Genomic DNA, 16,679 nt, shown 5'->3' on the forward strand with positions numbered 1-16,679 from the left:
CCAGTATAAAATGAGTACACCCACACACCACACCCCTTCCCACACCAAAATGCTACCACTAGCTGTTGCAATCATGGCGCTGGCGGACATGCCTATACTGCTGCAACTACAGCAACAACACCAACTACAACAACAACTACAGCAGCAACCACAGGCAGCACAGAGTAGACGCAGGAGGAGAAGGAGGGCGAGACAGGGCCAGCAATTAGCACCAGCGCAGCCAGCAGTGCCTCGTAGGCAGCCACCAATCCCTTGCATCAGACCCACTCCATTCAATCCAACCCCTGAGCAGATCCACACCCTGTACCGGTTGGACCAGACCACCATCACCACCATAGTGGACATGATACACAACGACATTAGCAGCCTCATAGAAATACACACTGCCATCCCTCTGCTACTAAAGGTGGTGTATGTGCTCCACTTCCTGGCCACAGGCACCTAGCAACACACAGTGGGGCAGCTGCATGGCATTTTGCAACCACTATTTTCACGAATGCCAAACCAAGTGCTGGATGCCCCCCTGAAGCACGCAATCACTCACATACCCTACCATGGACTGCCCAGGAGAAAGCCGACACCAAAGTAGCTTTCCATGCACTGGCAGGCATGCCCAATTGTGTTGGTGCCCTGGACTGCACCCATGTGGAATTGGTAGTCCCCCATGCCATAGAGGAGGTGTACCGCAATTGCAAGCAATACCACTCCATCAATGTGCAAATGGTATGTGACTCAGGAAAGATCATCACACAATGCTGCGCCTGATTTCCCGGATCAACACATGATGCCATGGTGCTGCATAACTCCACGCTACCCCGTCACATAGAGCGACATGCTGGACCACGTGCCTGGCTGCTTGGTGAGTTGCCTGAGTGGGCCATGGCAGTGAATGGGCTACTGATGAGTAGGGATGCATTCTCCACCTGGGTGGGAAAGGGGGGTGCATACTCCACCTGGGTGGGAAAGGGGGGGATGCATACTCCACCTGGGTGGGAAAGGGGGGGATGCATACTCCACCTGGGTGGGAAAGAGGGGAGGGGATGCATACTCCACCTGGGTGGGAAAGGCGGGGGATGCATACTCCACCTGGGTGGGAAAGGGCGGGGGGGATGCATACTCCACCTGGGTGGCAATTGACGGTGATAAGAGAATGCATGCAGAGCTAGACACTCCTGACCTGAATCTCCCAAACCCAAAAGGACACATCACTGGCAAACATTTTACCAATCATGCATATCGATGCCAACAAGTAAGAGGCACAACTACGCCATCATGGGTATGTCAAGCAATGCATGACTGAACAGGATTGCAACTGTGGCAATGTGGCTGGTGTGACCATGCACAGTGTATAAGACACAGCATAAATGGGAGGCTAAACATTGTTGTACAACCACAGTACATCCGCCTCAGCATGCATTATTTCACTCTTCATCATCTATTGAACGCCATCCAGACTACCACACCACAACATTCTTGCATACGTACAGGGACATGTGCATGTGCACACCAAATAGCTGCGTCCATGACTGTGCCTCCTGAAGGTGGCAGCTCAGAGTGACACACACCTACTTGTATTCGCTTGCAGGTGATGGAGGATATCCCTTGAGGCCGTGGCTACTTAGCCCTGTGCGGAACCCGCAGAACAGCCATGAAGAGGAGTACAATCGTGTTCACACCCGTCCCCATGTTGTGATTGAGCAGACCTTTGGCCTGTTGAAGGCGCGGTTCCGCTGCCTAAGCAGGTCTTGTAGGGCACTCCTTTATAGGCCTGAGAAGGTCGCAAAGATCACCATGGCATGTGTCATGCTGCACAACATGTGCGTCCGGAAAAATGTACCACTGCCACCTGACATTAACATGCATGCACCGGGTGAGGATGATGAGGATGGAGACGGAGGTGAAGTAGCCCCCCTGCCAGTACGTGATACACGGGATGGCCATGCAGTACGCCAAGCACTGATTCACAAATACTTCTGAATCACAGGGACCATGATAGACATGTGTCAGTGACACACTGGGTCCATGTGGACATGCACACAGGGATTGTTGGGAGTTGGCCACTCAACACCGTCACACAATAAATGGAAACACACAAAATGTCCAGCCATTGAATGTTTTTTCACACAACGGGTGTATTAGTTCAAACAGCAAAAATGTGACCACTCCCCCTCCCAAATCCCCAGTGAACTCCCAAACCCACCCCACAAACCCCAAAAACCCCCAGTGAACTCCCAAACCCACCCCACAAACCCCAAAAACACCCCAATAGACTCCATAAATTGCTCCCCCTCACCCCCAACCATGTGTCCCACTCCCATTGTCTGCCCACACTACTTCTGGGACTTTTTGCTGTCCGGGGGCGGCATCTCGGAGTGCCGCGCACTCCTTCGGGTCTGGCGCACAGGGCTGGTGGGGACTGAGGATGCAGGTGTGGTGGCTGTTGATGAGTCGGAGGCAGGTTCCATGCCTGCTCCAAGGCGTGGCCGCTGCATGTGGAGCAGGATTGAAGTGAGTACTTGTGTCACTGCCCCAAGACAGTCCCTCATGAGCACAGCCGACGCATTCACAGCGGCTGTGTTTGCTGCAATGGCCGCTGTGGTCCCCTTAATGGCAGTGGCGATTACCCGTCTGGTCTCCTCTCCATCGGTAATGTACTGCCGCAGGAGGTCCAACATTGCCTCCTGCCAGGCCTCCACCCTCGACAGACGTGACTCGAGGGTGTTGGTGGGAGCTGGAGTGGTGGGTGGTGCACTTACGTGGCCTGCATTCTGGGTGCTGTCCTCCTCGATGGTGCTCAGGTCTGAGTCATGGAGGCAGGGATCAGCACTGCTGTAGGTGGGTGAGGGCTCGATATGGGGCTGGGGGTGGACCGGGGGCTTGGGCTGGGTGGACATGTCACTTCTGTGACTCCCTGCTGGTCCACATTGCCATCCAAGTCATCCTTGGTGGTGGCCGGCGCATGTAGGATCTCCCCTCCAACTGGTGTGGGTGTGGGCTGCTGGGTCTGAAGTGTGTCCGGCACACTGGCAGCAGTTGTTGTTGGCTGTGTTTCGGCTCGGTCAGGCACACTGCCTGTGGGTGTGGCCTGCTTGTCTGCCATGGAGGTGGTAGTGGCGTTAGCCCTTTTCTTTTGGTGGGACGTGGATGCCTTCGCTGTGTTCTCTTGCCTGCCATCTTCCTCATCTGTGCCTGGGGGGTAGAAGAGATGCAGGGCATCAGTGATGGTGTTAAATGCCAGAGGCATACAATTGTGCTGTTCAATATTCATTCATTCATGCATTCATGTCTTACAGGTGTGTCACACAGGGTGTTCTGAAGGGGCATTTTGGCATTCACTGCATGGCAGGTGGCTTGCAGTTGATTTGGGGTTTGTGTGACGTGTTACATGGGCACGGTCCAGGTGTGTTGGCTGTGTGTTGGTTATGGGATTGGCACTCAGCATACATTTCTGTGTGGCAGGGTTTGGGCCGCAATCTGGACTTGGATATGTTAATGTGGGTGTAGGGACGAGCATTGCCTTGCCTAGACTCTCTTCCACATCACTTGTGCTATATCATGGTTTCCCCTACAGGGATGTGCAGGGTCACTCACCTCCTACTGGGGATGTTGCCGCACCCATCTCCACCTCCCTGAATCCCTCGTTCGACTCTGGATCGATGAAGCTGCTTGCAGTCTCCTCCCAGGGCATCATTTTTGCAGGAGAGTGGGGACCCCCGCCTGTGGCCATGGCCGCCCTCCTGTTGCTTGACATGATGTTGAGGACCTTCAAGCGGAGTTCGTCCCACCTCTTACGGCAGTCCCTGACAGTACGTGGGTTGGTCCCCACAGCCGACACATTGCGGGCTACCTCCTGCCAGATGTCCTTTTTCTTCTGCTGGGCCTCACGCTTCATGTCATGGGATTTCATGAGGTCTGCATGTGCAGCAAGAGCGTCTGCTAACATATTCAATTCAGCGTCGGAGAAACAGTGTTTCTGCAGCCGGGGGGTGGTCTTCCGGGTAGCCTTGTACATCCTCAAAGTATTGCCACAGAGCTCAACAGGTATCAACTGGTGGTAAGGGAGGATGGCAATGGATTGTGTTTTTAAAGATGGCCGCCGGGCCATTTCCCATTCCGACGCGATGATGTTATTTCCGGGTCCGGTTTTACGAGCCCAGTATTAGCATGTTGGCATTAGCGGGTCGGTATTGAGGGGTTCCTCCTAGGCAGTGCCCGTATCGGCGGGTCCCGTGATGGCGCTATCGGGGGGTTGAAGGGCCTTTAGCGGCATGCCGTTATGGCCATTACCGGCATAGGGGTTCGCGTGTGCTCGCGCACTCGTAATCACCCGCTATTAGTGGGGTCATATGAGCAGGGACCCGCTCGCTCCGCCATGCCAGTAATGACCCCGTTTTTACCGTGCTACTCATAATGAGGCCCAGTCAGAGCATGTGCCATGGAGACAGCTGCCATGGGAACTGCACCAGCATGATCTCAATGGTTTAGCAAGGTAAAATGGGGAAATCCAGTCCTGTACCCTCTGCTGTGTAAATGCCCCACAAGTCAAAAGCAATGCCGAAATGATAAGATAGCTCTCATTGTCAGGTGAGGGGAGGGGTCTCTCCTCACAAAACCCAGAGGAATGTGAACACTTACAGAGCCTTCAGACCCTCGGACAGTTATCAGCATGATTGGGTTTCTTAAACTATGGCCGTACATATGCAGCAAGCCATGCAGCATAGGTGGGGACCACGATATGCATTAGTAAATGTGAATTTCCGTTCATTAGCCCAGAAGGCAGACCACAAACACATTCTGCAGCACATTTATCACCAGGACAAGAACACAGACCAAGTAGCAATATTTCCTCCTGGGCAGAATACATGTACATGTACTTTTTGTCATTTTTTATCAATCAAGGAAATTGCATATTGTTCATATGTGTATACAATCCCAGAACAGAGGTTCACTCCAGAAGAGAAGACCTTAACAGCAGCATAGGTTATAGTAAAGAAATAACAGCCACTGGCAGCCAATACAACAATACTCATACATACTGCACTAAAGCAGCTGGGAGAAGTAACATGTTCAAGCGTCTTCACTACACACAATGTGGGGTCAGTGTTCTGCTACACAAGGCACTCCTGACATACAGTAGCATTATAAAACAGAGTTACAACTGGTGTGTGATCTTGACTGGCCCTTACAAATGAAAGCAGATGTAGCAGTACCTGACATATCAATGTGCATTTTTGTGCAGTTGTATGATAACAATGGTTCATCAGTTCGGACCGTTGCAGCGCGCCGTAAATATTCTGCTGCTTACTCTTCCCTGAAAGGCAAATTGAACCATAATAATGTCTTTAAATGTCAGAAATTCGTGTGCAAACACGAAACATTTAGGAGACACATCAGCACAAACAGAGTGACCAGGTCTTCTACTCACACTCAAGTTGTTTCACATGAGCCAGCACTTTGTGTCTCCAATTCAGACAATCAAGTCACTGGAGACAATTTAGACCTGCAATGGTGCGTACAACATGATTTAAAGATTCAGAAGGGAATTCAATAGTGACTGAACAACTTTGGCAAGCAATTCGGAACATCAAGGAGGTAAGTCCTCCTGCATGGGTTACTCAGACTAAGGCACACAGAACAGATTCTGTGCACAGTGCCAACAATGCCCACTCGAGGGCACAATGCAAGCTCCGTGGCGGCAGCTTTGGCACTCTGCGCTACACACATTAATGGATACGAATGCATGCCTAGAATACACACAAGGATTACCCAGCACACATACACACAGTCTACAAGACAATACAGTAATAGTCCCAGTTCCAAAAGAAAGTAAGGACCCGATCTAAATGTACTTCCAAACACACAGGACAGATTAAAACTTAAGTGTGCAGAACATGGAGGTTTTGCATCTTCACTAATGGCTGCAGAAAATGGAGGTTTTGCATCTTCACTAATGGCTGCAGAACATGGAGGTTTTGCATCTTCACTAATGTCTGCAGAACGTGGAGGTTTTGCATCTTCACTAATGGGTGCAGAAAATTGAGGTTTTGCATCTTCACTAATGGCTGCAGAACATGGAGGTTTTGCATCCTCACTAATGTCTGCAGAACATGGAGGTTTTGCATCTTCACTAATGTCTGCAGAACGTGGAGGATTTGCATCTTCACTAATGTCTGCAGAACAGGGAGGTTTTGCATCTTCACTAATGTCTGCAGAACATGGAGGTTTTGCATCTTCACTAATGTCTGCAGAACATAGAGGTTTTGCATCTTCACTAATGTCTGCAGAACATGGAGGATTTGCATCTTCACTAACGTCTGCAGAACATGGAGGATTTGCATCTTGACTTATGTCTGCAGAACATGGAGGTTTTGCATCTTCACTAACGTCTGCAGAACATGGAGGATTTGCATCTTCAATAACGTCTGCAGAACATGGAGGATTTGCATCTTCACTAATGTCTGCAGAACATGGAGGATTTGCATCTTCACTAATGTCTGCAGAACATGGAGGTTTTGCATCTTCAGAATTAGGATATTAGCAACAACTCTGCTTTTGTGGGACAGACATTGGCGGCCAGAGCTGAGAAACAATGTAAGAAAAGATATAGCTAATTGTGCAATATGTTTGTAGACAACAGTGGATCATGCAAGTAAAACACAAGAGACTCCTCTGTTGTGAGCCATAGTATCATTTGAAATCAAGTACACAGATCACATTGGTCCTTCAGCAGCAGTTAACGCATACAAGTATTTGTTAATTGTATTGGATTCACCTGGATCATCGTCAGAAAAAAGCTAATTGCAAGGAGGTCATAAAGAATTTGTGATTTATAGAAGCAACACCAGCTGCAAAAACACTCCACGCTGGCAGTGGTTCAGCCTTTTCAGGCAAAGTCTTGCGCGAATTGCCGTTGTGCTGTTGATGTAACTTGCAATTCTCACTACTCTCAAAACGGCTATATCCACAGCGGGGGATTCACAACTTCTTACTCTATGGAGAAGTACTTATATTATGCAAAAAGAAGTTCAGTAACAAAAGTGCCTATCTGAATGGGTATCCTGTCTGACAACAAATACCATTTCATATTTTTCATTTCCATGCAATTCAAATTTTATTAATCACACAAAATAGAATATAGGTACAGAAATGAAAAAGCTCGAATTGTTACGGCACAAGGATCTGTGTGTGAATGAGTTGCACTTTGTTGACCTACGACAAATCATATTATTAGGACCCACTTATATAGATACACTTGTGTTGTTTTTAGTTTTGTATTTGTTTTATGAGATATGATCATTTTTATGATTGTTTTTATTAAGAATTCTATTTTGTGTGATTAATAACATTTGAATTGTATGGAAATGAAAAATATGAAATGGTATTTACTGTCAGACAGGATACCTATTCAGATAGGCAATTGCAATTCTCAACCCCTTTCAAACCACAGTCTAATGTGGTATTTGAAAGAGCAAATCAAATTAATGAAAAGGCCCTGGTGAAATGGAACCTTTCATCTGGCGTTAACTGTTGGGGGATCACTTTCCTTTAGTAGTGAAAAGCATTACTAATTTACATTGATTGGCTTATACAATGCTTCTAGTGTTTTACTAGTGCAGAGGAGCTGCTTGCCACCACACTGCTAAAAGACGCTAAGGTGGAAAAAAGGATATATGAACTGACGAAACTGTAATACAGTGGGGGTACTTGCTTGTTTGAAAAGCCTCATGACACAGACACATTTGGTCCTTAGTACAGGTATCAAGTACAAGTTATTTAACTTGTGGGTAAAAGAACACCAGGCCTATCAGATCACGGCAGATTCCATAAAATATCGGAAGCCAGTTCCAGACGTTTACTCTCCTGTTCCGAGGGAGAGGCTTCTTACTGTTAATGTTAATGTTAAAGATATTTGTACCTTGCACCGTCACCAACAGAATTGGTCCCCAGGCACTCAGGCGGATCTGCAAACAATGACGCGGGAATGGGTTAGTCGGGTGAAGAGGGACTAGGAAAGTGAGAAAGTGAGGAAGTGGTGTGCTGTTATCAACTTCAGTTCGGTTTTCACCGTGCTCTGAGCTTTGCTGTGAATATCAGACCGATGCGAGACCTTGTGTGCTGTTGGTGCGGTTTATGTGTTTGCTTGTTGTTGTGGTGTGGTGAAGTGCGTGTGGTTTGCTGAGCGAGAAGATGGTTGTGTGGGTTTTCGTGTGAGTTAGGTATGCAGAGATTTGAGCATAGGGTTAGTGGGTTATATGTCGCTTAGTCCTTGTATTTCTTGTTCTATGTACCTGGTTGTCCTTAGGTAGGCATATTTTCCACTTTCCTTTCCTGTCCATCTAATTGTTATGAGCGATGGTGTGGCACGTTCCCAGCAGTGTTGTTTTGAACTCAGTGTATTAGGTTTGTCTTATCCCTCCCTCTGGTATTGGTGCTGTAAATTAGCAATTGCCCACTCCCTTGCTATCGATTTCCTGTCAGTGGTCCATTGTTGCTTGTGTGTAGTTTGTAAGCCAAGATGTTATTGATATATTACCCTTCCCTTCCATCACAATCTATCTGTGATCTCTCTTTGGTATCGTTATAGCATATCTATCTCTCAGTTGGTAAGTTGATATGCCTTAGATTGTGCTTCCTTAACTTCTGTTTATGGACGGTATTTTAGGGGATTGGGAGGGTCGGTTTCTTCTCTCAGCATTGTCTCATCTGTGTAAATGCCCCATAGTCATTCTTCTAGTTATGGGGTGAAGAGCAAGGATTTGAGAAGTTTTCGCTGAATCGGAGGTGATTTCTTGTGTTACGTACGTTCTTTGGTAGCTCGTTTCAGGTTTTTGAGGCGAGGTGAGAGAAAGAAGTACCTCAGAATTTTCTTTTTATGTAGGGTTTTGGTTCCAAACAGATGTCGCTGCTCGATCGGAACGTCCTTGTTGGGCGATTTAGGCTTAATTTGTCTCTTAGGAACTCTGCGCCTTGGTCGCAGAGTTCTTACTATTGAAGAATGTGGAGAGCAGGTGAGAAAACATCTTATATCAATGATGCAGGGACAAAAACTGTAATCATCCGATGTTGGCTGTCTCATAGACACAGAAGCAGAAACCTTTACTGAAATAGACAAAAAACACAAGATTTTCACATACCACAAAAAGTCATTCCTAGAACAAAAGATGGAATATGTTTTCCGATACTGTCACTCTGTCTAAGTTTCTTTTTTGTGGATGAGCTTCATTTTTATTGTATATTTTTCAACACTGGAACATGTTTGACTCCAGCCACAACATACCCTAGATTTGACATGACCAGTCTCCCCATACACGTCACATGAGAAGGATGTGAAGGACAGGTCCCTGCAGCTAGAAGGACTCACCCAATTCCATTCTGACAGCTGTGGACAAGTCAGTACAGAACATACAGCGGGCCTGCTATGCAGCTTCAGGTACACTATATCAACGATAGATAAATTAGGATTTCTTTACCTAGGGTCCATATTTAAGGCGCATATAGAAACATTTTAAGGGCTAAACATAAAACATTGACCCAAGGGGCTTGGTTAAATCCTGAAGATTGCAGAGAGTTGCAAGACATGGTTAACAAGGTTTGCTTTCATTAGAAAAGTTGGAGCAATTTCTATGTTTAAGCATGACTTAGTACAGTGGTTAAGGGTTAAGGTGGTGCTGATCTCATATTCCTCTCTTGAATTTAAAGCACACTTAACCTGTGTAAACCTGGGCCTGCATCAAAGGGGTGCACATGATTATGAAAACACATATCATTTTACTTCAGGATAATAGCTTCGATTAGTGTACAGAAGTGGTAGAATTTGAGAGAATTTCAGCCACAGGTTGCACCCCGTTAAGGGAACTAAGAAACAAGTTCCATTCATCAGGCGCCTTAGGTTTCATATGTGCAATCTTGGAAAATCAGTAGAGCTTTGAACATTCAGGTACCTACAAAACCCACCTTGATTTGCCAAGCACTACAATGCCGGGGTACCCTACACCAGGTAGAAAAAACACAGCATAAAGGCTTTTTTTGGAGTACCCTGTCCACATGCCGGTGTGACACAAAGGGGTTGTAATATGTGCCAGTAGGCGCTTAAAACACCGTGCTGGCACACTTCAAAAACAAGGATCTGAGTGCAGGAGTGTTATGTCTAACCTGTGTCTGAGCGTGATGGGACACCCCGTCTGTATTGGGAGTCCCAGAAGGGATCAGTGTGGAATGACGTAGGTTAACACACAGCCTGTTATTTGATCATTTATATGCTGAGTTTTCTAAAACACATTTTAATTAAAAAAAATGGAAATGTTTATGTATGTATTTATGTGCACTAAGCCCGAAGGTATCAAGGTGCTGACACGTTGATGAATTTTTTGTGAATTTATTTTGTTTGTTGACAAAATTAAAAACCCCTTTTTTTGATTAGTGATTATTTTTCTAACCTGATGTAATATGGGCGGTGCAGATGTGTCAGACTCACATAGTCCATTAACTCAGCCCCCTCCATTTTCTTTACTTTTTTGCCCTTTCCACTTTCTTTTCAATGTTTACTGTGTTGTGAATCGGTGCTTGTATCTGGCCCTTTTCCTAATGCCTTCACCCCATATGTTATGTTACATTAATACATTCTTGTACAGTGCCGGGCACCACAGTAGTGGTCTAACAGAACCAAGGCTTGTCCGAAAAGTGATGCATCGTACTCAGGTCAGAGGTATCCAGACCATAGCCTGCAGAATATTGCAAAAGGACATGAGAGGAGAGGATGGATAATGGGGAGCAAAGTAAAACAAACATGAAAGATTTGTAGAGTAAGAGAGGGGCTGCAAGGTGGGGAAGGAGTTATAGTGTGCATGCATCTAACATTGGTGAAGATTGATCAAAGCACATCACTGATCAGAAGAAAGGCCAATGCATAATGCTGCTCAGAACGAGTATATAATCTGGGAGGGCAGCTTCTAGTACTTTAATTGAGTACTCAGATTCCACAGTAAGGGGTGGCATGATGAGCTGCAGTTGTGCTCCAGCATATCCTTGAAGTTTGGAGTAATGTTTGTCTGTTACTTGTTACAGTAACCTGCAAAACCACAGAAGGAAATTCTGGGATTTCCCAACCAGCTGAAAGAAGTAGCATTGCTTAAAGACGGGTGTGGTGGACCCAAAAGGTGAAGAGGAACAGGGAGTGTGAACCATTCCTTGGAGTATCACACCTGCCTAAACACGGCCTGAGGGAGCAAGGTCAAATTGGGGTGTAGTGGTGAAATATACTGTAAAACGAAGGTCTAGATCAAAGTAAAGGGAGGATAGCTCTCTGGCAACGCGCAGGTCTTGAAAGCAGAACCACGGTGAGAAACACTGGTTCGAATCCCAGATCCATGCTTGAAACCAAGTGTGTTATAAATAACCTGCACTTGCACAATCTGAATGTACAAAGCCTAGTAGGATTGTCCCCCCCTTGCCTTGTTGGCCTTGAGACACACATGTGTATAGGCGCAATATAAATGACCTATAAAAAATAAAAAAGAGTACAAAATTATCAGAATTGCTTGCCATAGTTTTGAAGCTCCTTCCAGAAGCTACCAAAGGACATAGTCATGGCCAGGTGTGCTCTATTTGATTGCCTGCTGATTTTCCATTAATCCTAACATGGCCTGAAATTGTAACAGTTACTCGGAAGATCAGAGAAACCTCAGCTATGTCTGATTGCATGTGCCTGGATTTGGCACATGCAAACATGTTCCTCACACTGAGACTTCTCATGTTGGCATTTTGGATCACTCATGTCATGTCAGACAGACAAAATTAATGTCATTTAGTCTCGCCCCTGACATGTTGGGTGAATATGGTTTGCATTTTTGCAATTAGCAGCAAATTCCCTACAAGAATATAGTTTGACCAATTTGGAGGAAGTTGATCATTTTTTTTATAGGTTTGCCCTCTCATTAATTATTCAAATGAATGTCTCAGAGTACCGCTTTCAAGGTATTGTTCCTCATCAGTTACCGTCGCTGATAGCGACTAACTACTTTTTGGATCTCTGAAATTTCGTGTTATAGAGTTTCAAAGGCTATTTGTGTGTTGTCAGCTTTTACGCCAATTTCAAACTTCGCCAAATCCCGCTGTTAAGGTGGCATTCGTCATCAGTCTACTTTGCTGATAGTGACACGCTACTTTCTGGACCTTCAACATGTCATTCGATAGAGATTTAGGAAGATATATTATTCATGGGTCAGTAACAGCACTTCTACACAAGGTGGGTATATTAATTAATGATGTCTTTCTAATCAAGGTGGGGATATTAAGTTATTATCGCTATAGTTAATGGACAGTATGGCACTTATATTAAAAGAACTTACAGCACTTCTATTTAAGGTGGATATTTTAACAATAGGCCATTTCCATCATTTCAAATAAAGGCAGGCATATTATTACTTTTGCGGTACTAGCAAATCAAATCGAGCTGGGTATAATATTAATGCTTCAGTACCAGGACTTCTAATATAAGGAGTATATTATTGAATATCAAACTTCTAATGAAGGCAGGCACATCTAATGGGTTCTATGTGATATTTTCAAATATTGAAGGCCGCACACAATAAAGACCAATTTTTTTCCACCCAATTTAATGTTACCTTCAATATTCGAAAATATCACTTTTCGGGGTGAGGGGGGTGTTCACCCCTCAAACCTCACTGGAAAGTTAAACTCCACCTGTCCTCACCATTTAAATGGGGGGATTACACACCCAAAACCTCCTTCACTCCCCTGTCCCTTCCCTGCCATAAATATTTATACACAAACCTTTCCTCCCCTCACAGACATACACAAACAGAAATACACATGCTTAATCGCCCACCCACCCCTTCCACGCAACAAATACTCCTCCTTCACCCACACAAACATATACTTAGCTTCCTTCCCTATAGCTTCCGTCTTCCAACCTGTCCGTGCCTGTCAGCTCCTGTGCACACTCGTGTGCAGCGATGGGCAGACAGTTCGATTTAGAAAGACCGCTCTGAGCAGTTTCAGAGTGGTAATATTGTTTCGTCCTCAGAATCAGCAGCCAAGAGGAGATCATCTACATACTGTAGTAACGTGCAAGTAGTAGGCAACTCGAGAGTATCGAGCTGCTCTTTCAATGCCCTACTATAAATACTTGTACTCTCAGTGTACCCTTGTGGTCCACCAGTGAATGTGAACGAGCGTCCGCCCAGGGTAAACGCGAACAAATACCTGCTATCCTTGTGTATAGGAATACTGAAAAACACGTATTTAAGATCAACAACGCTAAAATGAGTGGCAGAAGCCGGAATCATGATTAGTATCGTTGTAACATCAGGTACAATAGGAAATTGAGGAGCGACAATTTTGTTAATAGCGCGTAAATCAATTATGAACCGAAAGGGAATCGCATTATCACCTTTTTTGTATACTGGCAAAATGGGGCTGTTACATATGCTACCCGTAATTTCCTCAATTACTCCACGATGTACAAAATCAGAAACTATACATTTCAAAGCCTGCTCGCCTTCAACTGAGATCTTATATTGTGGAATGCGAGGCAATGTTACTCCATGTTTCAGAAAAATTTTAAGAGGGTCAATTTGAAGAATGCCCAGATCATTTTCATGAATTGCCCATAAGCATTCTGGAACATTACTGAATTCTGGCGGTAAAGGTCGAGTCAAAAACTGAGAGGCGAGTGGTTGCTGAGGTGAGATTGTTAACCGAACTCCATCCAGAGAACAATGTTTTACTGCATGCAATGCCTTCAACAAATTTAACCCCAGCAAGTTCTCCCCACAGTTTGTGGTAAGTAGAAATGGACACTGTTCCATGAAGGAACCCAGTGTTATCGGTACCGGCAAAGAGACCGGACAAACTACAAGTGTGCCTGAAAACCCTACGGAAATGTTGGACTGCCTTGACAGGGGAATATTTGGAACCCGTGAATGATCAATGGAACATTTCTGTGCTCCCGTTTCTACTAAAAATAGATGCTTCCTATTTCCCACCGCCATCTCAACGTAGATGCCTTTCTGATGAACGGGAATAGGCGTTGGTTCCAAATACTGCTTCGGGCAATCCTAGCAAAACAGAATATTATCAGAAGGAAACTATTCAGAGAGGTACGCGGCAGAAGGGTGATCATTTCTATTATCCACATTCGAAACTTGCTTATCTTGTGAAGGAGGTTGCTGTGATTCTGGTGCAAACTCACCTCTGCCAGGGCCCCCTGCACCTGGGCGACCTCTGGATCGTCTACCCATGTTCCCAAATGACCTTTGCTGCAAGGTCGGACATTGTGCGCGCCAGTGGCCTTCCTGTGGACAATAGGCACACTGGTTAATGGTTACCGGAGCCAGGGGCGTACTTCCCTTTGGAAAGTACTGACTTCTAAATTGATTACCCCCTCTAGGGTTTCTAACAATCTGTTGTAATAGGACTTTTGTTTTCAGGTCACCCTTTTTTTTCTTAAGTTTTTCCTTTTCATTATTTACATGATTTTCATAGTACTGAGCCATATGCAGTACTTCTGATTGAGACTTCGCCTGCCAAGCGCTTTCGGAAGACATAGGCCCTCATTACACGGATGGCGGAGAACCATGGCGCTATTAGCGCCATGGTTCATGCCGGTAAAATACCGGCATCGCCTTGGCGGAAAGGGGAATTACCGCCCCATTCCAAGGTTGGCGGGCGGTAATTCCCCCTTCCACCATTGCCCTTCCCCATTCCCATTTTTGCCCCATAGGGCTCAATGGGAATGGGGAAGGCGCTAATTACGGTAACGCAAATTGCGGTACCGTAATTAGCTCCCTGGGTCCCTTTGCGGGTTGGTTTTTAACGCCTGCAAAAAGCAGGCGTTAAATCCCCCAACCCGCAAAGGGACCTCGTCGTAAGGCGGTAAGGATTTACTGGTACCAGTATTTTACCGGTACCGGTAAATCCTTACCGCCATCCGTGTAATGATGCCCATAATCTGTAACTGGATGTCAGGCAGCAATCCAGGTACAAATTTGTCGACAAACAGCCTTTTGCCTGCCTCTGTGCCTAAGTCTTGTCCACTGAAATCTGAAAATACCTGTTGAAACCGATTGAAGAAATCGGTAGCACCCTCAGACTTTCCTTGGACACAGGCCGTAAGCTTGTCCCAAATGATTCTTTTTTCAGGGACTATGGTTTTCAATTTTACAATAATCCTATCAGGCAAGGTTAATATCACTTGAAGCGGTCGCTCGCCAGCTGGTCTTTCTCTATCTAGCCTAACCTTGTTATCCCATGTATCTCCTAACCCAGGTACATCATCTACAGTCCTAATCTGTTTCTATAAATCAACTGGCAGGAGTACGGGAAATAATAAATCAATATCACTTAAGGTGAATACCGACGACTGTAAGACCGACTCTATTTCTTTATGGAACCCGGTCGGATTCTTTCTTACATTTGGAATAGATTGCTTTATGGTGTTCACTTCCTGTCTTGAAAACGGGACGTCAACAAACTGTGATACGTAATGTGCAGGAATTTCCTCCGCGAGTATTCCTCGCGGAGCATCGGTCGCAATCTCAACTTTCGGGACAAATGTCGGAGGGACCTCTCTCATAGGCAACTGAGAAGTAGGCAGCTCCGAACGCTTACTAAGCAACAGACCCAAATCAAGCGCTAAGGCAGTCGAAGAAGTATCAATCGAAAAGGCTCTCTTATAAACACTCAACAATTCTGCGGGACAACAAATCTTTCTTTTTACACACTCATTCTGCAGGTACTCTACCATCACCTGTATCACCTTCTTTTGCATTTCTAACGTATACTGACTGTATGTGTCATATACTTCATCTGGAGTTATCGACATATACGAAATCCATCTTATCGCATCCTTTGTACAAATTCTCGCTTCCTCACCTTTTAATTCACGGCGAGGAGAAAACCGTTTCTGTAAGTACATAATACCTAAACAACCACCATCTGCTTCCTCATTCTGTAACCCTTCCAACTCCTTCCTATACTCAAAAATCCTCTCAACATGCTCATATACCTTCTCCGCAGGATCTCTGGACAACGCTAAGGCGTTCAAATCCTGTAACCCTTGTGGGAAATCTACATTGTTTAATCTATTCCACATTATACTCAAATGAGTCCCTAATCCTTCAATAAAAGATTTTTTCTCAGGAATATCTCTTAAATTTTCGAGTGTGGAAAAAACATTAGCTTGTTCACCCTTCTCCATACAATGTTTAGCCCAAGCAATCAATTGATTCTTTTTTTTCTTGGGACACAGTATTACGAGTCACAACCCTTGGACTCACTCCCTGGTCTACTACAAGTGATGCGGAATCACTTGGAAGAGGAAGAGTAGGCACATTCTGAATATCAACAGGTGGAGGCAAGGGGGCAGGCAAAGGAGCGACGGCTGGAAGAACAACAGGAAGAACAACAGGGAGGACTTGAGGAACTATAGGAGGAGGAATAACAACGGGAAGGGGCAAAGCGCCAGGAGGAGGGACGTATGGAGGTGGCGCGGAGGCACCGGGCCTTCGTTCATGCAAATGTTTATTAATAAATTCATCTGACGTATGAAAATCTTTTGAAGGGTAGATTTTCTGAATGCCTAATTGAAACGCCCTGTCCGTGTTCCCATCTGACTCCAATTGTTTATTTTGATCATATAACCGTGCCTTTTCAACACT

This window comes from Ambystoma mexicanum, chromosome 10, assembly GCF_040938575.1.
Source record: "Ambystoma mexicanum isolate Mex_15411 chromosome 10, UKY_AmexF1_1, whole genome shotgun sequence".
Classification (NCBI taxonomy): domain Eukaryota; kingdom Metazoa; phylum Chordata; class Amphibia; order Caudata; family Ambystomatidae; genus Ambystoma; species Ambystoma mexicanum.